This window comes from Bison bison, unplaced genomic scaffold (assembly GCF_000754665.1).
Source record: "Bison bison bison isolate TAMUID 2011002044 unplaced genomic scaffold, Bison_UMD1.0 scf7180017864382, whole genome shotgun sequence".
NCBI lineage: Eukaryota > Metazoa > Chordata > Mammalia > Artiodactyla > Bovidae > Bison > Bison bison.
The window spans coordinates 4,634,911-4,659,448 of record NW_011494954.1 but is presented as its reverse complement, the minus strand read 5'-3'; the positions used below and the strand labels follow the sequence as shown (position 1 = coordinate 4,659,448).

General features: G+C 39.5%; 1 protein-coding gene across 5 annotated transcripts in view; it reads right to left on the bottom strand.

The window, feature by feature from the left end:
* The window catches only part of ZZZ3 (zinc finger, ZZ-type containing 3), a 119,687-nt gene extending 109,931 nt beyond the window's left edge, over window positions 1–9,756 (bottom strand). For 3 of the 5 annotated variants that reach the window (XM_010857597.1, XM_010857599.1, XM_010857600.1), the window contains exon 1: window positions 8,901–9,311. The gene's annotated coding sequence lies outside the window, so the exon portion shown is untranslated. Of the gene's footprint in view, window positions 1–8,900; window positions 9,314–9,571 lie in introns of those variants that run through there. The other 2 variants (XM_010857598.1, XM_010857601.1) reach the window with 2 other exon arrangements.
* Window positions 9,757–24,538: the final 14,782 nt, after the last annotated feature.

The following is a 24,538-nucleotide window of genomic DNA, read 5'->3' as shown; positions in this document are numbered from 1 at the left end:
ATAAAAGTCCAAAAAGCTATTAGCTGGTCAGGAATGCTATACCAAAGTTTTCAAAACAAAACTTCTAAGTAGGAGGGGGAAGAAAAAACAGCTGAGGTATCCTTGAAGGCCATCAATGACAGAAATTAAAAGTATCCTGCTTGCTCAAATAATATTTAAACACAAACAGGGTCTAACATACAATCAGAAAGCAAAGAAAGCATTTCTTTGATGTCCCCTTCTAGAGTTTCTGAAAACTATGAACGCCATGAGAAAAATGTCTAAGTAAAACTGTTGCGATGTCCAGGTAATATAACCTAGATCAAGTTCTAGGATTTCTCAGATTACTCTTATCAAAACAGGATAAAAATGGTTACAAAGAGAGTTAAAGCTCAAAACCAGACAAAATTATTCTGTGTTAGCAGGTATCAAAATAGTGATTTCCTACCAGCCTGGGGAATTAATAACCAGAATACAGCACAAGACAGTTTCTGGGGTTTTGATAATGCTCCGTTTCTCAGTAATGATTACACAGTTCTATGTTCACACTGTGAAAATTCACTAAACCGTACACTTACAAGAACTTTCTGTGTGTATTAATATGATAATCATATTTACATTTTTTTAAAAGCAGAGAGGGAAAAAAAGAAATTTCTGCCTCAGGAAATGAAACATATTACTACAAAAACATTAAAAATTAAAGTTTAGTAGAGACCATTCAGATTAAGAATTATAGGTTTAGAGTGGGGAGTAGAGATTTAATGCAGAGAAGTATTACAGAGCCCCTAAGGGGCTATCAGTGGATATATCCCACAAAGATACACACACACATACACACACACCTTTTTCAGGAGGAAAAAATCTTGGTTCCTCCCTTCATAAAACAGCCAAGCTAAATTTCACTCTATGAAACACATATATCTGCTTCTAATGGAAAAGTGTATATGAACTGCAGATCTACTTTCCTTAAACTTCTGTCCAATTAAAAAAAAAAAAAAGTCGCTAGTAAAGAGGTGAGTGAGTGCCAGAATACAATTTTTAACAACTGCTATTCCTGGACCACTTCAGCGCCACTTTGAAAACCCAACTCATCCATTAGGCAGGGTAGCAGAATTCTGGTAGAAATAAAAAGGTATAAAATTATGTTCCAATCCCTATAAATCTCATCCCAATCCAAACTATAAGGAAATTTCATCACATTCGGTTCCTCACCTGCAATTCTCCTTATGTAACCCCCAAGCAAAGAATATACTGTTTTCAAATATTTATGTTTTCACACTCACAATGTTAACCTGGTTTTTCTTCCTAGCATTTATGTAACCACTTTAATCTAAAGGCAAAAGAAAATACTAGTCAATATTTAATAATACAATAGTTTTGGAACATTACAGCTTTAAAATATAAATAAGCATAACAATCTCACTTTTTTAAAGTATTTGTTTATCTTAATTATTCCATAAAGGAAAAAATAAACATCTTTGTAAACAATAAGAATTTCAAATATATTTTAAAAGTTCTCCTTGGCATGGATGCCCTAATGCTCACATGAAATTTCTTAGATTATTTAACTTCAGTAAATGCATATTGTCATGCCATTCTTAACAGCTGAAAAAGAAAGGAACTCATAATGGCTGATGAGCACTTTTTTAATTAAATATTCTAGAAGGCTAAGATATCAAGCTGTGTATTACTATTTAATAAGGGAAATACCTTAAGTACACATCCTAATTGTTGATTGGAGAAGTTTACTTCTCTAATTCCACAAAATCTATCAGAGTAGTTTTTCTCTTTGCAGCTGCTTGTACCCTTAGTGCTAGTAGTGCTTAGTCACTCAGTCTGTGCCCAACTTTTTGCAACTGGATGGACTGTAGCCTGCCAACCTCCTTTGTCTGTCCATGGTGATTCTCCCCTCAAGAATACTGGAGTGAGTTCCCATGCCCTCCTCTAGGGGACTGTCCCAATCCAGGATTGAACCCAGATCTCCTGCACTGCAGGCAGATTCTTCACCATCTGAGCCACCAGGAAGCAAAGCAATTTCATATTTTATCTCTTCAAGAAAGAAGAAATTGCTTCATTTAATCCTACTAAATTCTGGTATATAGAAAAAGAATATTTCTAATTTTGGTTGACAAGAAAAAGAATTATAAAACATTGTTTTGTACAAAATGAGCTTTTATTATACTCAAATTATAAAGTGCTTTGAAAAACTAAGAAAACAAATACAATAAAGAGGCCAGGGCAAAAGATATTAAACACGTTGTAAGAATCATTTAAAAAGCAATACTAATAAGCAAAAATGAAACATAGCAAAACAAAGAAAAACTATTTAGTAAATAGACTAAACAATTACCGATTTCCAGAAAATCATTTACATTCTCTCTTCACACCAACGCCAGTTGAGAAAGTAAATTTACTTAAATCAAAGTTACTAAAACTAAAATAAATAGTATTAAAATTAGTATCATTTATTTATTACATTTTCAGAGAAGGAAGACTTTCATAAGATTAGAAGTAAAACAAAATTAGGTTAATGATTTGGTTACATTAATTTTAAAATTTTGTTTATCTGAAAAACTCACAAAAGAAATGTATCTGTTAAGCATGTTTCACCTCAGTAGTAATTTAAGGAAAAAGTGGTATAATATGACTTACCCCCATTACATTTTTAAATAATATTTAATGTTGAGGTATACAGCAACAGCCATGATAACATGAATATAAATTGATCCTTTTACCAAATATCCCGACACTGTATTTCAAGAGCCTTTAAAATTTACCTAAAAATTAAATCTGTAATGTACTAGGAGATAATACTGATACTATATGCATGAAATACCTTATGTATAAATGTTCTTCACATTCCTTTTTATATACGCAAAAAAATTAGAAAACGAGAATAATACATCTACACATGGAACATCATACAACCATTTATAATAATGATTATAAGACATTGTGAGAATGGGAAAATGTTATCTATAACTAGGTTAAAAGCAGGACATGAATTTATTTTTATCTATAAATATATAAAAGATGTATTTTTATATAATGAAACAAATACATAAATAATTTAATATGGTTATATTAATTCCCAATATTCAAAATCCCAAACCAGCCACTAAATCATTAAAACATACACAAATACAGTTAATACCTAAATCAAGTGCTGCTGCTGCTGCTAAGTCACTTCAGTATGTGTGACTCTGTGCGACCCCATAGACGGCAGCCCACCAGGCTCCGCCATCCCTGGGATTCTCCAGGCAAGAACCCTGGAGTGGGTTGCCATCTCCTTCCCCAATGCATGAAAGTGAAAAATGAAAATGAAGTCGCTCAGTCATGTCCAACTCTTCGCAACCCCATGGACTGCAGCATACCAGGCTCCTCCGTCCATGGGATTTTCCAGGCAAGAGTACTGGAGTGGGTTGCCATTGCCTTCTCCTAAATCAAGTGCTACAAACCATCATTATCAACAAAGGGAGAATAATGTTTAAATTAATATATTAAGAGAGACTGAGTCACTTTTAAGTCGTGTCCGACTCTTGCAATCCCATGGACTGTAGCCTGTCAGGATCCTCTGTCCATGGGATTTTCTAGGCAAGAATACTGGAGTGGTTTGCCACTTCCTTCTCCAGGGGATCTTCCCCAACCCAGGGATCGAACCCGGGTCTCTTGCACTACAGGCAGATTCTTTACCAACTGAGCTACCAGGGAAGCCTAAAAAGAGGCTGAAAAGGCAAGCAAAGCCACAGAGAAAAATCAACAGAAATAAACACTTCTCAACCCACGACCTTCAGCTGTGCTAAGGATGGAGACTCAGTGTTACCTACCATCAGGATTCAAAACTATACACCTGATTCATAGAGAAAGGTCAATTACAAATTCTAATTATCTGCTCTGAAAATTCCTTCATCAACAAATGTGCTAGTCTTCAGCCAATTGGTTAATTACTACTATTATCAAATATTAAATGCAAAGAGTTACTTGGGAAGTAGCCCCTTGAAATATTAAATAAGATAAAAGCAATAAAATAAAACAGTCCATACACAGCAGCACCATCTTCTTACTATCACTGTTAAGTGAATTTGCTAGAAAACTGAAACACTTTTACTAATAAAGCTTTGAAAGCATTTACTCTTAAATTTGATGCTTTTGAACTGTGGTGCTGAAGATGACTCTTTATAGAGTCCCTTGGACAGCAAGGAAATCAAACCAGTCGATCCTAAAGGAAATCAACCCTGAATATTCACTTCCAGAACTGATGCTGAAGCTGAAGCAACATTACCTTGGCCACTTGATATGAAGAGCCGACCCACTGGAAAAGACCCTAATGCTGGGAAAGACTGAGGGCAAGAGGAGATGTGAGTGACAGAGGATGAGATGGTTGGAATGGCACCAATGACTCAATGGACAGGAGTTTGAGCAAACTCAGGGAGATAGTGAAGGACAGGGAAGCCTGGAGTGCTTCATGGGGTCGAAAAGTGTTGGACACTACTCAGCAACTGAACTACTCATAAAAATCTTAAAAGATATCAATTTCTTAATTCAATTCCTAAAACACAGTACATAGAATAAAATTTATTTCCGATTAACATCATCACTATGACAGACCATGCGCTATCCTGCCCTACAACACTGTGATTCCCTCAGAAGTTAATGATTATAGGACTGTATGTCTCCATGTAATGACACTACCTTTTAAAGTTCCACATACTTAATACAGCTTCTTCAATAGCCTTGAAATAAGACGACATTTCAGTTGTCAGTGTGCCTAACTCCAATGGCCAATCTTGCAATCTGTGGGCTAAAAAAAATCAGATAACCAACTGTGTTGGGGTTGCAAACTGTTATTTATTCCAGTAAGTAGTTCCTGAATAAAACTCACAGGCTTATTATACTTGTTTACAGTTATTCTGAAGCCTCAGAGCTCTGCTGTTTCAAATGGAAGAAATCACTATCACTCAAAAAATGTTTAATTACTGACTGTAACATACATACTCTGGAGTTCCAAAATAATAAAAATTGAATAGTTTGATAGTATCCTCTGGGAAAGTTAGTCAGCTTACTTGTCTCTGACTAGAGAAAAATTACCTACGTGAGAAATAACAGATGAAAAGAAAAAGAAGCGAAAAAGTGAGAAAAACAAGTTCAAACGAAATAGCAGAGTCCATAACGTTTGGTTTTTAGAAGTCAAGACTTAACATCCTGGGAAATATTTATTCATACTGTGTTTTTTAATGTATGATGAAGCTGAAACTCCAATACTTTGGCACTTCATGTGAAGAGTTGACTCATTGGAAAAGACCCTGATGCTGGGAGAGATTGGGGGCAGGAGAAGAAGGGGACAGAGGATGAGATGGCTGGATGGCATCACCGACTTGATGGACATGAGTTTGGGTAAACTCCGGAAGTTGGTGATGGACAGGGAGGCCTGGCGTGCTGCAATTCATGGGGTCACAAAGAGTCAGACATGACTGAGCAACTGAACTGAACTGAACTGAACAGTGTGAGTATTAACTACAGAAATTTGCACTACAATATATATCACATATTCTTTAAAAATCAGAAGACTGGAATTCCTTTGAGGTCCAGTGGTTAGGACTTCATTCTTTCACTGCCAAGGGAAGAGCACAGCCAAAAAAAAAAAAAAACCAAAACAAAAAATAAAAACCAAAACAAAAAAAATCAAAAGACTTGTACTTAAATTGACACTGAATTTTCATATGAAATAGCAGATTTTTTTAAAAAGTCCTACAACATACTTTCTTCATATTTCTGATCAAATAATTTCCTATAAACTGTCTTGGACACTGGTTCAGAAAAAGACAGGAAATTAAATGTATATTCTTCATATAATTAATATGTAACATAGGTAATACACTATATAGTTTACAAAGTTACAGGTCTATGGAAATTAGCATTGTGTCATATCTAAACAAAAAAATTCCAAGTGAGGACATTATCACTTTTGTTAATATCCTCTGATCACTGAAGTTCATTAGCTCTCATAGATGACTTCTATGACAATAATAAATGAGAAAAAAGAAAATAAAATTTCTTGGTTATCTAAGTTTTACTCAAGCAAAACTCAAATCATATTAAGATATATTTCTGCTTGAATTTTCTCAGTATATTTCTACCCAGTACTTGGGTATTTTAGTGTCTGTAGAAATCTAATAATTTCTAAGATCTGCTACCAAACAGTTTATAAAACAAAGTCGTTAAGAATAAGCAACAAATACTATTGCAAGGATTGGCTACACCAAAGGCCCAATTCCCAAGCAAAATTGTGTAAACACCTTTGCAAAGGTCACTATAAAATTGTCATCTTTGAATCCACAGTCATCTTCACAACGTCCAACCTCTAACAAAATAAAATGTACTCAACAAAAGTTACTTAATGAAAGACAGGCTTTACCTAAGTTAAGAATTCAGAGAGTTCCAATTAAACATCAACTTCAGCTGATGATTTTTTCCGGGGGGCAGGGGGCTGGGGGGGGGACAAATGATATCAAACAATGTGGGGGGTGGGCTGAAACCTGTTTGAAAAAATCAAGCGGGGGGGAAAAAACTGCCTCACACACTGACTCCAAATTCTCCTCAACTCAAGCTCCACTCCCACCATCACAAGCTGCCTATTTTGGGAACATGGCTGATAACCCTCTACCATCCTTCCTTTTCTCTGCAACTTCTCCAATTCCATTTTAGTATCAACCTATACACACCCCCACATCTCCTTTTCCTCTTTCCCACATCACAGCTCTCAACACTCACTTTTATTCCCAACATTCCTGCTTGAACTATTACAAGAGAAAACCACACCGAACAAAAAGAGTGGTCACTTTTTTTGTGTGACAGGTCTGCTAGTAGTCTGGAGGGAAAAATACAAAAAACTATCAGAAAATGCTGCCTAGCAACTTTTGAGTATATGTACATTTGTTTTATGAACTACTGATATATCTTACACTCTTCAGTTGAACTCTCTAAAGTACATAGTCAGAACTATTAAGCTGGTAACTTTTTAAATTGGAAAACTCCAATACACACACTTGAGTAACCATTTATAGCACAGAAGTATCGAAAAATATAAACATACAAATATAAATGTAAATAAATAGCACAACTATTAAAATATAAAATATATATATATATATTAAAATCTGGACTTTCCTAGCAGTCCAGTGATTATATCTGCACACTTTCAATGCAGGCGGCAGCAATTTGATCTCTGGTGGGTAACTAAGATCCCACATGCCCTGCAGCATGACACACACATCTGTACGTATGTATGTATGTATGTATGTATGTATGTTGTTTAGTCCTAAGTCATGTCTGATTTTTTTGCAACCCGGGATTTCCCAGGCAAGAATACTGAAGTGGATTGCCATTTCCTTTTCCAGGGGATTTTCCCAATCCAGGGATTGAATCTGTGGCTCTTGCACTGGCAGGCAAGGGGAGGTGGATTCTTTACCAGTGAGCCACTAGGGAAGCCTATATATATATATATATATACACACACACACATACATGTGTGTGCGGTGTGTGTGTAAAACTCAAGTGACAAACATTTCTTTAAATATTATTTCATGTGGACTTTTTGTACAGAGCTACCAGTATACTAAATCTCTATGGTAAAAATAATGCTATCACTCAAGATATTTTCACAAAACTGTAATACAAAAAAAACCTGTACAAACAAAAAAATTTATTTTTTGAAGCATGTATGTATGAGTCAAAAGATGTAACACTAAATAAAAAGAAATTTTTTACTTATTACTAATGTTGTGATAGTTTATCTTAAAACAACACCCCTCCATTTCTTCCTCTCCGTTAAAAAAAAGGAAAATATCTGGAATAATACATAGCTACTGCTGAGAGTGATTACAGAGATTTTAGGACTGAGGAAGATAACTTGGAAGAATGTGTACCAGGAAGTATTTTACCCTTTATTCTACTCCGTACTAAATGCAGAGAAAAATAACACGTTTATAGTTTTAAAAAAACTTATGATTACCTGATTAGATTGCTAATTTATCACTATGAATACTAAATAAATCCATACTAAAAAAAAATTATGCTATAAATTCACTTTGATAAAACGTTGGAGAAAAGCTAATCTTACCTCAAACTCAAGGAAAAATTGAATTCAAAGTTATAAAGAAGTTTGCTTTTAAATTTGACTGAAAACGTTCCACTATTACCTGAAATATGTAACCTAAAACAATCATCCCTGAACAACAAAGACGGAACTTCATAAAAACAGTGATCAAAATCTTGCTGGGGGGGGAAAAAAAAAACTGATCTTTAATTATGAGTTAATAGGCAGGTACAAAAAATTAAAAGAATGGTTTTATTCTGTCATCGGATATTGTTCTGATATACAAAGGATCTCTCCAAATGCTGCCAAAAGTTATCGTAAATACAAAGTAAGTTAGAGTGATGAGAAAGTTATCAATGAGCAAATAAACGGGAGCAAATGATGCCCAGAGAGAAGAAACGGAACGCGCTCTATTTTAAGCGTCCGAGGAGGACAAGTGGAGAAAGATACTGCGGAAGAAACAAGCGACAGAATGGTTAACAAGTCTGGAATTCTTTAGAAAATGGCAACAAGGGTAAAAACTGACAAGAACGTCTGAAAGTAAGAGGAACGGTATCCAATGGAATCGTCACGTCTCTACGAGCACGGCTCCGGACTTCCAGTGAGACCGCGGAGGAACAGGAACTCTCGCTAAGCGGGGAAGGAGCCCGAGCTGAGGGGTACAGTCGCTTCTGCAGGTGGCGGAGCGCCCGCAGGGGGGTGGGGAGGAGGATAGTGTTGCCTCAACTGGGTCAATGTATATTCCCTTCAGGACTAGAGAAAGCTGACACAGCACGTCTCCCGGCACCAAGAGGCACTTGCCCTAGGCCCCTCCCTAGCAACTTGCCTTGTACAAAGAGTTGCGAGTCCCAGGCCCCCGGAACCCGGGGCTCCGCCATCCAGGACAACTGCTCTGCCAACAAGGTCCCGCGAGAATCAAGAGATCTCGCGATACAAACCCCCTAGCATCTCGCGAGTTTCCTCTACAACCAACATGGCGGTACCGAGAAATCCGTATTTCGGTACTTAAAAAGGGCTTCATTTACAAACAGGAGAACGTGTAAAACAGAGAAAGGGCAGGAAGTCTTTTCCGCCTTATATTTCTCTTCGTACCCCCAGTGGAGAAGAAAACCTGCAAACAATCCTAAGACCCGCAACGATCACGGTTACACTACAGAGACACAGCAACTTCCAGCCTCAGCCAGCCTCCGAGACTGTCACGTGGAAGCGGATTCTTGGCGTGCCGGTCACGTGGACCGGTACTAAGCAAGCGCGCGCCCGTTGGCCTCCGGAGAGCCCTCCCCGCCCCCCTTTTGCCCGCGCACACGTGCGCGCGCACCCCCGCCCCACGTGGGGGCTCCGCCGCCGCTGCGGTCGTCGCGGCAGCCTCCAGCCCACCCCCTCCCAGCACTCCGTTCCAAATCCGGGTCCCAGAGCCGATCATCCCCGAGTACTCTCCGCCTCCATTCTCCCTCCCCCGCATCTGGCCCCCACCACGTGCCCCGAGCGCCTGCTCACCTTTCGTGCGGGGCTGGGCGCTGCAGGCCACTCAGGGAGGCGCCGTCGCCGTGGCCGCTCTCCGCCCCCGCCACGGCACTGGCTCTGGTGGCCGCCGCTGCAGGAAGCTCAACAGCGGCGCCGGGGCGCTTCCAGGTGGGTCCCCGCCTCCCGTTCCTGCCACTTCCCGCAGCACCAGCGGCTCCTTCCGGTCCCCTCCTTTCTCGTCCTCGCTGGGACGGGCGGGCGGCGGCGGCTGCAGGCGCGCTCAGTACACCGCCTGCTGGTAACCGCAGCCGGTGCAGCGCGGGCTGGCAGGGCGGGCCGGGGGCGACATCCGCCCCCGCCCCAGGGCGAGGGTTCGTCTTCTAAGGGCGGCCCCCGGACCAACCCCTGCTGTTGTCTAACTTGGTCCTACCCAAGGAGGAAAGGTGTCCCTATGTAGCGCTGCGGTTGGAAGTCCGCTTCATCCTACCATTTCTGGCCTCTTGAGAGATTTGTACACCCTCCCTCCTTAGCATTGTGGTCTTACAATGTATACACATATTTTTCTACGTTGTATATACTCCACCCTACCTGATATCCGACCGCATAGCCCCCTCGCTCACCTCTGGCTTTCCCTCTGTTGCTACAACAAGCAGACTCAGGACTTGGCTTATGCTGTTCCCTCTGGCTGGAACACTTCTCCCAGATTTCTTTTAGCGAGGCGTATTTCAGGTACCTTCTCAGAAGTTGACATCTGAGGCTTCGCAGACCACCGCTCATTCTATCCAAAGGAGCATTTTGGAACGCTACTCTTACCTGCTTACATTTCTTCATGGCAGTTAGCACTTCCAGACCTTATTTGTCTGTTCTTAGCCACCAAGATTGTGAGATCCTTAAAGGCAGAGACTCTGTAAGTTTTGTTTTTGCTATAGCCACAGAACCTGTGTCTGGTACCAAGCAGTATTTGATACTCTATTAAATCATATCAAGGGCTTCTCTGGTGACTCAGATGGTAAAGAATCTGCTTGCAATGCAGGAGACCCTGGTTTGATCCCTGGGTAGGGAACCTCACCGGGAGAAGGGGTTGGCTACCCACTCCAGGATTCTTGCCTGGAGATTTTCGTGGACTCTGGAGCCTGGTGGGCTATATACACCATGGGGTTCCAAAGAGTCCAACCAGACTGAGTGACTAACACTTTCACTTTCTAAATCTTTTCAAGAAACTATAGTCAGCATGCAGGAAAAGGCCCAATTCCCATTGATGGAGATAAGTACTTACCTTGAGTTGATAGTTTCATTGACAAGTTCACCATTTATGAGCTAAATTTCCTTTCCGCTGTGTAATTTGAAGATTATATTCCAAAAATATCAAATGCAGTGGTAGAAAATGGTTTAACTGGAGCTTCTGCAATCATGGGGTACTGAATACTTCATTGCTTTCATTTACCTTGTCTTTTGACACTTTTTTCAGTCAAGTGGATATGTGCCTCCTCTTATTTTGCTAATAAAAGTTATTAAAAGATTGAAATGCGTTTTTATATTTGTTTTAGTTGAGAGTTCAACTCAAAATAACAGCTGGTTGGAGACAAAGAGTGGCAAGTATATTTCTATATTGACACATCAACAAGCCTTTATTGAATCTAGTTACAGGCCCTTTTCTAGGACCTAGTGTCACACCATTTCCCAAAGAGGCAAATCCAATGACTGATCAACACAGGACCATTACTATTTCTCTCCAAATTGTTGGAAGGCCCAGCCCTCTTACCTCAACTTGCAACAGTTCCGGTGGATCTTCCCATCTCCAGAACAACCTACATCCTGTTAAGACTCCATGGCAGCTTAGCTTCTCCCTCTGCCATTTCTTCTCTTTCTTACAAGTGGTGATCCTAAGAACATTCCTAAAGATACGCACACTAATCATATAAGAGTTTGCTTTCTGGAAAACCCAACATGTGACACTATTCACTTTTTTTTTTTTTTAGAAAATAGGCTTAGGTTAAGTAACTTATCCAGGTTTGAGCTGCAAAGTTCTATATAGAGATATAAAGTACTGTGGGAACAGAGGAGGACTTGGGAAAGAGTTTTTATAAGGGTTGGCATTTGAGTTACAGCATGACTACAAAGCAGAGAGAAAAGACCATTTTCAGCTGAGGGAATTCTATGAATGAGAGTGTGTGGGAATTTGAGAGGGCTACAAGTAGCCCCAAGTGGCTGCACTCAAGAGTCTTTGGAACAAACACTAAAAGGGTGATCTCAGCTGATGCCAAGAGCTCTGTGTTAGTACTGGTTTCAACATTTATCACATCACAGATCCAGAACCACTTTTTCCACAGTCCTTTTTAGAGTGTGAAGCAGAGTTTGAAAAAGCCCCTCAAAAGGAATGCTAGAATTAGAAAAATCACCATTTTGCAACCTGTAATGAAATAATTGATGCAGCCAATAATCATCAGTAGATAACACTATTCATTGAAAAGTTGATCACTAATTTTACAATGAAAGGATTGCGCTTTCACCGTCTGAACTCACTGATCAATCCTTGTATCATTAAAAGTGGGACAAATACTGTGTGACCCCTTGTTTCACCAGGCTCATCTACCATGGTAGACAGTTATATTGGTGTCTCTCAGTGAACTATGCCTGCTGATATTCAAGCCCATTATGTAGTTCTCTTCCAAAAGAAAATGGCTAGAAATGGGTGCCAGTTCCAGTCCCAACTGCCTGGGAACCTGCAGCATTTGTTGTACCCTCTTGGAATATAGCTGCCAAGGAGTAAGGAAGATCAGGCTATCCAGAGAGAGGCCCTGGGGGATGAGATCCTGTGGAGAGAGGCCTTGATGGAAATAAACTTAGTGCCTCAGCCAACAACACTGAGGCCCTGGTTAGGTGAGAAGCCTTCTTGAAACTTTCAGCACAGCAAATCTGCCAGCTCAGTGCAGTCCTATCCAGCAACACATGGAAAACCACCCAGACGATCAAAAGAATTGTGAAAAATAACAAATCTTCATTTTAAGCCCGGTAAGTTTTTGGGTTCTTTGTTACACTACAAAGGATCATCTTTAATGTGAGTAGCATCATGACTCTACTATTTGAGAACTACACCAGCTGCTGTGTTCATGAACATTCTCATACTTCAGCATCCTCAGGTCCTATAGCAGAACTTTACTTGGATGAGAGACACAGAATTCAAGGAACTTAAACCCAAAAGGCTTGTATGACAAATCTACACCTGAATCATTGCTATCATAAATGTTTATGCCTCCATAATTTTGCCAAACATACACACTTTAGATTTGAATTATCAAAATCATTATCTACTTAGTATTTGGAGCCCTACAGAGGGATAGGCTGGTAGCCTGGACTTTCTGCCACTGGTGATGTGAAAAACACTAAAATTATGCATCTGGAAGGGAATGCACCCAAAACTGGGGAGAGAGACTGCATTTACCATGTACTTTATATCTTTTAAGCATTTAGTTTCATAACAACCCAAGAAAGGACATACTCATTTTGCAAATGAGGCAACTGAGATAACTGCCAAGGTCACACAGCTAGTAGGTGGAAGAGCATGTATTCAATGTAAACAATTTGATTATTGTAGGTTGATTGCATTAAATGACCTTAATTGTTTACATGTCTGTGTATCCACATCTTTTGCCATGTGACTTTGCAGTTCTTTAAAAGTAGAATGTGGGGCTTCCCTGGTGGTCTGGCGGTGAAGAATCTGCCTGCCAATGCAGGAGACACGAGTTCAATCCCTGGGCTAGGAGGATCCCACATGCCACAGAGCAACTAAGCCTGTGTGCCACAACTACTGGGCCAGCGTTCTAGAACCTGAGAACCACAACTGCTGAGCCCAAGTGCCACAAGTACTGAAGCCCATGTGCCTAGAGCCCATGTTCCACAAGAGAAGCCACCACAATGAGAAGCCCATGCATCGCAACGAAGAGTAGGACCCCAGCTTGCCACAACTAGAGAAAAAGCACGCAACGAAAACTCAATGCAGGCAAAAATGAATAAATCTTTAAAAAAAAAAAATAGAATGTATTTCCCCCTCCCTTGACTCCAAGTTACATCATGCAACTTGCTTTGGTCAAGGAAATATTATTAGCAGATAGGGTACATAGAGAGACTTCAAAAGGGCGTATTTCTCTGCCATGACCAAGAGAACATGCCTGGGTTAGCCAGGTGAAAGGCATAAGAAACAGAACGAATTTGTTCCAGTAATCTCCATGGAAGTCATCCTAGATCAGCTGAATCCTAGAAAAACTAGTGAGCTCAGCCAACCTCAGAAAACTGCCTAGCGCCCCCCCTTCCCAACCCAACCCCCCAGCCCTCAACTGACTAAAGATAAGGAGTGCACCTAGGTGAGATGAGCCAAGGGCCTGATTAGCTCAATTCCCCAGACCTGTAAAATAAATAATGTTCTTCCACATTGATGAGTTTTTGTGGCTGTTACATAGCATCATTGTAGCCAAAGTAACTGATACACTGGCTCTAGAGCCCATACTGCTAATGACTATGTTGCTTTTCAGATTGTTCCAGTTTTAGGTGAGAGACAAGTAGATATTCAATACCTTCAGCAAAGAGTTAGAAATTTGAGAATAGAGTTTGTAAGAGTCATTAAGGGTAGTAAGATACAATTGATTCATTTTAAAAGAAGCAATGCTTAGGGAATTCACTGGCAGTCCAGTGGTTAGGACTCTTATGCTCTCATTCCCAAGGGCCTAGATTCAGTTCCTGTTTGGAAAACTAAGAACCCACAAACCTCAGGGCATGGCCAAAAAGAAAAAGAAGATGTGATATTGAAAACAAGGGAGTGAATGAGCTCTCTAAAGAATAGAATAATTAGTTACAAAGAGTGACAGAGATTTATCCTTTAACATCCAGAAAGAGAAGACACAGTAGGCAGATATGCAGAGGGGAAAAAATAGATGGAATGAAGCACCATGCTTCATAAGGAGGGAAGTTTCAGGATATAGTTGTCACTGAGAAAGTCACTGGACTAATTGGAAATTTACTTGTGACTTCTGAGAGAAGCATAGATTTTGGAATCAGACACATCTGGATTTGAATTCTGACACTTAATAGTTGTATGGCATTATCAGTTCAACAGACATGCTGCTGCTGCTGCTACTGCTGCTAAGTTGCTACAGTCATGTCCGACTCTGTACGACCCCATAGACGGCAGCCCACCAGGCTCCCCGGTCCCTGGGATTCTCCAGGCAAGAACACTGGAGTGCGTTGCCATTTCCTTCTCCAATGCGTGAAAAGTGAAAGTGAAGTCGTTCAGTTGTGTCCGACTCTACAGGACCCCATGGACTGCAGCCTACCAGGCTCCTCCATCCATGGGATTTTCCAGGCAAGAGTACTGGAGTGGGGTGCCATTGCCTTCTCCAACAGACATGAGTTTGAGCAAACTCCAGGAGGTAGGTAAAATAGAGGGAAGCGTGGCATGTTGCAGTTCTTGGGGTTGCAGAGTCAGACACGACTGAACAACTGAACAAGAAAACACATTTAACACAGAGTCTGACATTTGCTAAGAACCTGAGATTAGTAGTGATCAGTGGTGACTGTATTGTTAATAAAATAGTTTTGAATGATAGACCATTTTTTTTCCCCTAGAGAAATAGTTTCTTTCTAATCTCCTTACTCACAACCCTTCAAAGTGGTAACAAATATATTCAAACTGATCACTTTCCTTTGACAGTTAAGGGAGTAGCTTCAAAAACACAAGGAAATTGCATTTTTCTGATACAATTAACTGCCTATAATGTTCCAAAATTTGTTATGGAAATAGTAATGACTGCTAATAAGTCATATAAGAGAAAAAAAGGTTTTATGAGTAGGGTGGCAACAGTAAAAGCCAGATAGATTTGAAAGGTAAAGAGGGTAAATACTGAAGTGGAAGCAAAGAGTGAAACAGAGTGGAATCCTTTGGGGCCTCCCAGGTACAAATCCCTCCCGTGTCCCCTGTTTTTTATTTATAGGAAATAGTCTTCACTCAACCTCCTAGGTATAGGAGGTTCCACCTTCGCTGTATTCCAAAAATGAAACTGAGAGTTGCTCAGTCGTGTCCAACTCTTCGAAACCTCATGGACTGTATTGTCCATGGAATTCTTCAGCCCAGAATTCCAAAGGGCAGATTCAAACAGTTGCTAATCAGAGAAGATAATCCAAAGCAGGAACAGTCAAGAAACAATAGAGAATGGGGTGAGATCCTGGTACCTCCCAGGGGGATGTGCCAAGCAACTTGATACATATCTCTGAGTTCTTCTACAGGAACTAAGACCACCCCACCCCTCCCCCAGCCAGGTGGAAGATAGTATCTTCAGTTCAGTTCAGTCACTCAGTCATGTCCGACTCTTTGTGACCCCATGAACCGCAGCACGCCAGGCCTCCCTGTCCGTCACCGACTGCCAGAGTCTACCCAAACCCATGTCCATTGAGTCGGTGATGCCATCCAGCCATCTCATCCTCTGTTGTCACCTTCTCCTCCTGCCCTCAATCTTTCCCAGCATCAGGGTCTTTTCAAAGGAGTCAGCTCTTCGCATCAGGTGGCCAAAGTATTGGAGTTTCAGCTTCAACATTAGTCTTTCCAGTGAACACCCAGGACTGATCACCTTTAGGATAGACTGGTTGGATCTCCTTGGACTTGAGAGTCCAAGGGACTCTCAAGAGTCTTCTCCAACACCACACCACAGTTCAAAGGCATCAATTCTTCAGTGCTCAGCTTTCTTTATAGTCCAACTCTCACATCCATACATAACTACTGGAAAAACCGTAGTCACTTCAGGCTAAGAATAAACACTAGACCCCAGACCAGATGGAACCAGAAGGCTGATGATTGAGATTTCTGAACACAAGCCTTCTACCTCACCAACAACCAATTAGAGGAGGATTACACATCTGGCAGCCCTCTCCACCAATTTTTCCTGTAAAAATGTCTCCCTGAAACCTACTGGGGATATTTGGATGTTTTGAGCACTAACTCCCCTGATTGCCTTGTCTGGCACCTTACAGTCAATGCTATTCTCTCCTTTACCACAACCTGGTGTCAGTAGATTGGTTTTACTGCATGCAGGCAGGCAGACCCAAATTTGGTTCAATAACAAGAGTGTAGACCAACCAAGAAAGAACTTTGTTACTAAGTATGGTACTGGCACAAAAACAGAAATATAGATGACAAATACAGAAAAATAGATCAATGGCACAGGATATAAAGCCCAGAAAATAATTCCATGCACATATGATCAATCTATGACAGAGGAGGCAAGACTGCAATAGAGGTAAGACAGTCTCTTCAATGTGCCAAATGGTGCTGGGAAAACTAGACAACTTTGTGTAAAAAAAAAAAAAAATGTAATTAGAACATTCTTTAACACTATACACAAAAATAAACTCAAAATGCATTAAAGACCTAAATGTAAGACCAGATACTATAAAACACTTAGAGGAAAACATAGGCAGAACACCCTTTGACATAAATCATAGCAATATCTTTTCTCATCCATCTCCTAGAGTAATGGAAATAAAAATGAAAATAAATAAATGGGAGCTAATTAAACCCCAAAACTTTTTCATAGCAAAGAAAACCATAAACAAAATTTAAAAACCCACAGAATGGGAGAAAATATTTGCAAACAATGTGATCAACAGGGGATTAGTCTCCAAAATTTACAAATAGCTCATGTGGCTCAATATTAAGAAAGCAAACAACCCAATCAAAAAATGGGCAGAAGATCTAAGTAGACATTTCTCCAAAGACATACAGATGGCCAATAGGCACAAGAAAAGATGTTCAACATTGCTAATTATTAGAGAATGCAAATCAAAACTATGAGATATCACCTCATACCGGTCAGAATGGCTATCAACAAAAAGTCTACAACAATAAATGCTGGAGAGGATGTGGAGAAAAGGGAGCCCTCCTACACTGTTGGTAGGAATATAATTGGTACAACCACTATGGAGAACTATGGAAGTTCTTCAAAAACTAAAACTAAGGCCGCCATATGACCCAGCAATCCCACTTCTGGGCATATATCTGGAGAAAAATGTGGTTTGAAAGAATACATGAACCTCACCCAATGTTCATTTCAATAGTATTTACAATAACCAAGACATAGAAGCAACGTAAATGTTCATCAATAGGAAAATGGATAAAAAAGAAGTGGTACATATATACAATGAAATGTTGTTGTTTAGTCACTAAGTCATGTCTGACTCTTTTGCAATCCCATGGACTATACCTACCAGGCTCCTCTGTCCGTGGAAATTTCCCAGACAAGAATACTGGAGTGGGTTTCCTTGTCCTTTTCCAGGGATCTTCCCGACCCAGGGACTGAACCCACAGCTCCTGCATTGGCAGGTGGATCACCAGTGAAGGCCAGTGGAATATTACCCGGCCATTAAAAAGGGTGAGATAATGTCATTCACAGCAGATTGATGAACCTGGAGATCATACTAAGTGAAGTAAGTTAGACAGACACCAATATCACATATCAATTATATGCAGAATCTTTAAAAAAAATGATACAAATGAACTTACAAAACAGAAAGAGACACACAGAGAATGAACCTATGATTACCAGGGGGGAAGTGAAGAGGGAGGGGTAGATTGGGAGTTTGGGACTGACATAAACACACTGCCTTATTTAAAATAGATAACCAACAAGGACCTATTATATGGCACAGGGAACTATACTCAATATTTTGCAATAATCTATAAGGGAAAAGAGCCTGAAAAAATAGATATATATGTATGTATAACTGAATCACTTTGCTGTACACCTGAAACTAACACAACACTGTAAATCAACTATACCTCAATAAAAAAATTACAATAAAAAAAAGAGAAGTGAAGAAAGAGATGTGGCCAGTGCGGCAAATAGGTCTAGGAAATACTAATTTCCTTCATCTTCTGCCTCCTAATAAAGGAAAATTTAGCAAGCGTGAAGGCAGGGAAAGTTAAAAATGAAAAGGGACAGTTTGAGAAAGTCTATGATGTGGATACTTAATCTTTTTTTTGGCCATGATATGGGCATACAAGATCTTAGTTCTCCAACAGGGATCAAACCCATGCCCCTTGCAGTGAAAGCTCAGAGTTCTAATCACTGAACCACCAGGGAAGTCCCAATATTTAATGTTAACATGTACTGAGGTGTATTACAATGGAATATCATTTCAGTCATAACAAAGACTGAAATGTTGCCATTTTCAGCAACATGGACAGGCTTGGAGGTTATTAGGTTAAGTGAAATGTTAGAGAAAGCTGAATACTATATGATATCACTTATATGTGGAATCTAAAAAATACAGCAAACTAACGAGTATAACAAAAGACATATTCACAGATACAGAGAACAAATTAATGCTTACCAGTGCCTAGAGGAAAGGGGGGAGGAGCAATGAGGGGCTACGGATTAAGAGGTGCAAATTATTAACTATAAAATAAGCTATAGGCCTCCCCTGGTGGTCCAGTGGTTGAGATCCACCCGCCAATGCAGGGGACACGGGTTTGATCCCTGGTTTAGGAGGATCCCACATGCTGAAGGTGAGCCACTAATGAAGCCCTCAGGCCTCTCGTGCTTGGCAATAAGATAAGCCTCTGCAATGAGAAGCCCACACATCACAACTAAAGAGTAGTCCCAACTTAATGCAACTAGAGAAAATCTTGTGCAGCAACAGACTCAGCACAACCAAAAATAAATATTGAAAAACAAAACTAAGTAAACTACAAGGATATATTGTGAATATTTTGTAATAACTATAGGTGAAAATGTGGTGGTTTAGTTGCTAAGTTGTGTCCAACTATTGAGACCCCCATGTCCCCCAGTTTCCTCTTTTCATGGGATTTTCCAGGCAAGAGTACTGGAATGAGTTGCCATTTCCTTCTCCAAGGGATCTTCCAGACCCAGGAATCAAACCCATGTCTCCAGCATTGCAGGCAGATTCTTTACCGACTGAGCTACAAGGGAAGCTCAAGTGAAGTATAAGCTTTAAACAAAAATTTTTAAAAAAATATGAGTCACAATATAATGAATTGTATTTTTACATCTGTAACTTACATAATACTGTACCTCAACTATACTTCAATTTAAAATAAGTTTTTTAATTTAAAAAAAGGGTCTTCCCTGGCAGTCCAGTGGTTAAGACTCCACCATTCTACTGCAGGGGGGAAGTGTTTGATCCCTACTCAGGGAACTAAGATCCCACATACTTCAAGTCAAGGCCAAAAAAAAAAAAAAATTACTGAGGGAAGTGAAAGGGCATGAGAAGTACCCTGAATCAATAAATAAATTCATGGCAAAAGAGAGGAAGTCAGAGAGGGAAATAGGAGGGCTTCTCCTTTCTTTAATGCAGAAAGTGAGAAGATGGCAAACATTAAGAGGTGGCAACAGAAGGAAGACAAAGGAGCTTATGCCTCCTCATCTTAACAAAAGAGGGGTAAGATTATTTACTGCAGCCCAGGGAAAGGCAAGGTTTGAAAGAGCTGGTGTGGTATAGTATGTTATCCTGAGGAACTGACAAAGGATCACTAAAGATGTCATTAAGCTCTGAGAGCTAAATTGATGCAAAAACAAGTATTTTATGATTACTGGACTTATAGATGTTGTTAGTCTTCCCATCCTCACTTTTTAAGTTCAGTGATTCTAAATGGTTCTGAAATTCTATGTCTTCTTAAACTAACTGGAAATAATAATTTAGTAATAGTTCAGGATATCTGTGTATTGGAGTATATGCTTTGTAATTAACCCAAATCCACAATCTTACAATACAAAATCATAACCTTTCTAAGCAATGGAGTCATTGTCAGGATTAAGGGAGATTAAACTTTTTAAAGTTGGGCATAAGATTTATAACAACTGCTTTTTGACCCCAGACTTTTTCTTTTTTTGCCTGAGCAGACTGGTTCCAAATAGGAAAAGAAGTATGTCAAGGCTGTCACCCTGTTTATTTAACTTATATGCAGAGTACATCATGAGAAACGCTGGGTTGGATGAAGCACAAGCTGGAATCAAGATTGCCAGGAGAAATATCAATAACCTCAGATATGCAGACGACACCACCCTTATGGCAGAAAGCGAGAACTAAAGAGTCGCTTGATGAAAGTGAAAGAGGAGAATGAAAAAGTTGGCTTAAAGCTCAACATTCAGAAAACTAAGATCATGGCATCTGGTCTCATTGCTTTATGGCAAATAGATGGGGAAACAGTGGAAACAGTGGCTGACTTTATTTTCTTGGGCTCCAAAATCACTGCAGATAGTGACTGCAGCCATGAAATTAAAAGATGCTTGCTCCTTGGAAGATGACCAACCTAGACACCATATTAAAAAGCAGAGACATTACTTTGTTAACAAAGGTCCGTCTAGTCAAGGCTATGGTTTTTCCAGTAATCATGTATGGATGTGAGAGTTGGACTGTAAAGAAAGCTGAGCGCCAAAGAATTGATGCTTTTGAACTGTGGTGTTGGAGATTCTTGAGAGTCCCTTGGACTGCAAGGAGATCCAACCAGTCCATCCTAAAGGAGATTAGTCCTGAGTGTTCATTGGAAGGACTGATGTTGAAGCTGAAACTCCAATACTGTGGCCACCTGATGCAAGAGCTGACTCATTTGAAAAGACCCTGATGCTTGGAAAGATCGAAGGTGGGAGGAGAAGGGGACAACAGAGGATGAGATGGTTGGATGGCATCACCGACTCAATGGACATGAGTTTGGGTAAGCTCCAAGAGTTGGAGATGGACAGGGAGGCCTGGCGTGCTGCAGTCTATGGGGTCGCAAAGAGTTGGACATGACTGAGTGACTGAAGTGAACTGAACTGAGCAGTATACGGGTCTTAGATCCTTGACCAGTGATGGATCCCATGACCCAAGCAGTGGAAGCACAGGATCCTAACCATGGGGCTGCCAAGGAATTCCCTTTCTATTTTGAAGAATTTCAAACCTAGACAAATTCCAAGAATAAGGTAGAACCCCTATAATATAGAAACTGTATATTCACTATTTTTTTACTTTTTAAATCAAAGTATAGTTGATGAATAGTACTACATGTTACAGGTATACAATATAGCGATTCACAATTTTTAAATGTTATACTCCATTTATAGTTATGGTAACAACACATTGACTATAGTCCCTGTGCTGTACAATATATTCTTGTAGATTATATTTAATAGTCTGCTTCTCTTAATCCCTTACCCTGTACCACCCTGCCCCCCTTCCCTCTACCTACTGGTAACCTCTAGTTTGTTCTCTGTATTGGTGAGTCTGCCTCTCTTTCGTTATATTCGTTAGTTTGTTGTGTTTTTTAGAATCCACATAAAGGTGATACCATACAGTATCTGTCTTTCTCTTATTTCACTTCAGCCTAATAACTCTCCAAGTCCACCAATGTTGCTGCAATTGGCAACATTTCATTCTTTGCATGGGCCAGCAAGTATTCCATTGTGCAGAATATTACTTGTTTATCTGTTTATCTATGGATGTACACTGAGGTTGGTTCCATGTCTTGGCAATTATAAATAATGCTCTTATGAACATTGGGGTGCATGTATTTTTTTGAATATGTTTTTGTATTTTCTGGATATATATCCAGGAATGGAACTGCCGGGTCATACAGTAGCTCTCATGCACGTGAATTTGAGCAAACCGCAGGAGACAGTGAAGGACAGGGAAGCCTGGTGTGCTGTATGTAGGCCATGGAGTTGCAGTCAGACACAACTTAGTGACTGAAAAACAATGAAAGCAGCTTTATTTTCAGTCTTCTGAGAAACCGCCATACTGTTTTCCACAGTGGCTACACCAATTTACATTCCCACAAAACGTACAAGGGTTCCCTTTTCTTCACATCCTAGGCAACATCAGTTATTTGTGTTCTGATGACAGCCATTGTGACAGGTGTGAGGTGATATGTCAGTGTGGTTTTGATCTGATTCACCAATTAACACTTGCCACCTCTTTGTGATCTCTCTTCCTGCTTTCTCTCTCACATGTTTATTTCATATAGCATGGTTTCAATCCTAAAAACTTAATCATGTATTTCCTCCCAAGGTCATCCCTTCATACTACTATAGGAGTTATCACACTAGAGAAACTTAATACTGAAATATTATCTAATGTATATTCTCTGGCCAACCCAAATTTTCCCAACTGTCCTAATATCACTCCTTAAAAATTTTGTCCAATCCAGGATCCAATCAAGGACCATTTTTTTGTAATGTTTTCTTAATCTTGAGGCTTTGTCTTTCATAACTAATTTTTTGAAACACCTAGGAAAATTATTTTGTATAATATGCCTTTTTAAAACAATTATCTTGATTTCCTCCCTCATGATTAGATTCAGATTAAATATTTTTGGCAGCCTTCTTACATAGATGTGTCCTTAAAAGTTACACATTTTGAAAAGGAGAAAGAGAATAAGGGATTATATCAAGTGCCAAGTTAAGTATGTATAACAATACCCCTAACTATCATAATCCTATTATCAAGTATAGCAGACACACAGATGTTCAGACCACCCTTCAAGAAAGTACTCACTCCCAGATGAGAATAGAGTGCTTGGCTGACAGCATCTCGCTATTAGTCCCTCCAGTGTCAATTGGAGGTCATTCTCTTTTCCAGGTAGCCCCTAGTAACAGTAAAAGAGCCAAGCCACTTCTGCCCAGCTGTGAGACTTCTCTAATGGACAACCTTGGTTAGGTTTTCACTGTGCTCCAGAGATGGTCAGGTCTGCATTATGGTCTACTAACTCCTGCTCAATCCTGCTTCCTATTTTCTTTCACTGATGTTACTCTTCAAGAAAGCGTTTGCACTTCTTGCTCCATCTCAGTGTCTGCTTCCTGGAAAACTCAGCCTGAAACATTCTTGTTTAAGAGATGAAAAAAAAAACAAAACAAAACAGAAGATCTGGGAACTTTAAGTGCTATTCCAAACCAATTCATAGTAGAAAGATGACTTCTCTACTATTAAGAGGATATGTATATAGGCAAACTGACTCCAGGGTTCAAAAACTAATCACTTTCATGTTATAAATCAGTGTAGTAGTCTTAAAATATTGTATCAGTATCTCTTAACTGCAATTTTCCTACTTTTCAGCTCAAGTAGTTCCAAGAAAATCATCCTCAGACAAACCGAATTTTTTAATTTGATATCTATTAACACATATGCCAACTTTTAGCTGAGTCTATGGGGTTAACCCTTTATGTATTATTTTGTTATGCATTTAGATGATTATAATGTTAAAAAAAAAAAAAAGAGTTCTTAGAGACCAGTACTCTTTTTTTGGCCATCCCATGTGGCAGGTGGAACTCTCCCAACCAGGGATCCAATCCATGTCCTTTACAGGGAAGTGTGGAATCTTAACCACTGGACCACCAGGAAGTCCAAGACCAGTATTCTTATCAATATTATATATCCCAATGACAGATGCTATTAATGAATCTAATGCTAACACCATAATCTGTTTTAAAATAATTCAGTGGGCGATAATATACCATGGTGAATGAAAACAGTGGTATAAAGTTACAATGACTTCAGTTGTAGTCCATATCTGCTACTTCTCTGCTGTACATATGACTTTGGGCAAGCTACCTAATCTAAGTCACAGGGTTATAACCAGGATAAAGTGTAAGTAATACACTTAGAGTGCCTGAAACATCATAAATGGAAAGCACTAAACCTTTTTTGATTATCTCTTAAATGGCAAGCATTATACTAATCTCTGGTGATTCAAGACAGATCAGTAATATTCAAACCTTGAAGAGGATCACAGCATAATCATGAGAAAGAAGAAAAATAAAAGCTATCTATATTTTAAAAAATTCAAATAGATTCTAATGATTGATTATTTAATTTCATTAAATACCAAAACTTTAAAACTATACCAAAACTATACCAAATGACTTAATTTGCATATTGCTGATTAAGAAATAATAAGACATTAGTTCAACAGACTTTATACCCTTCACCCTTAATATCTGCCACATAAACACAACATCCAAGTTA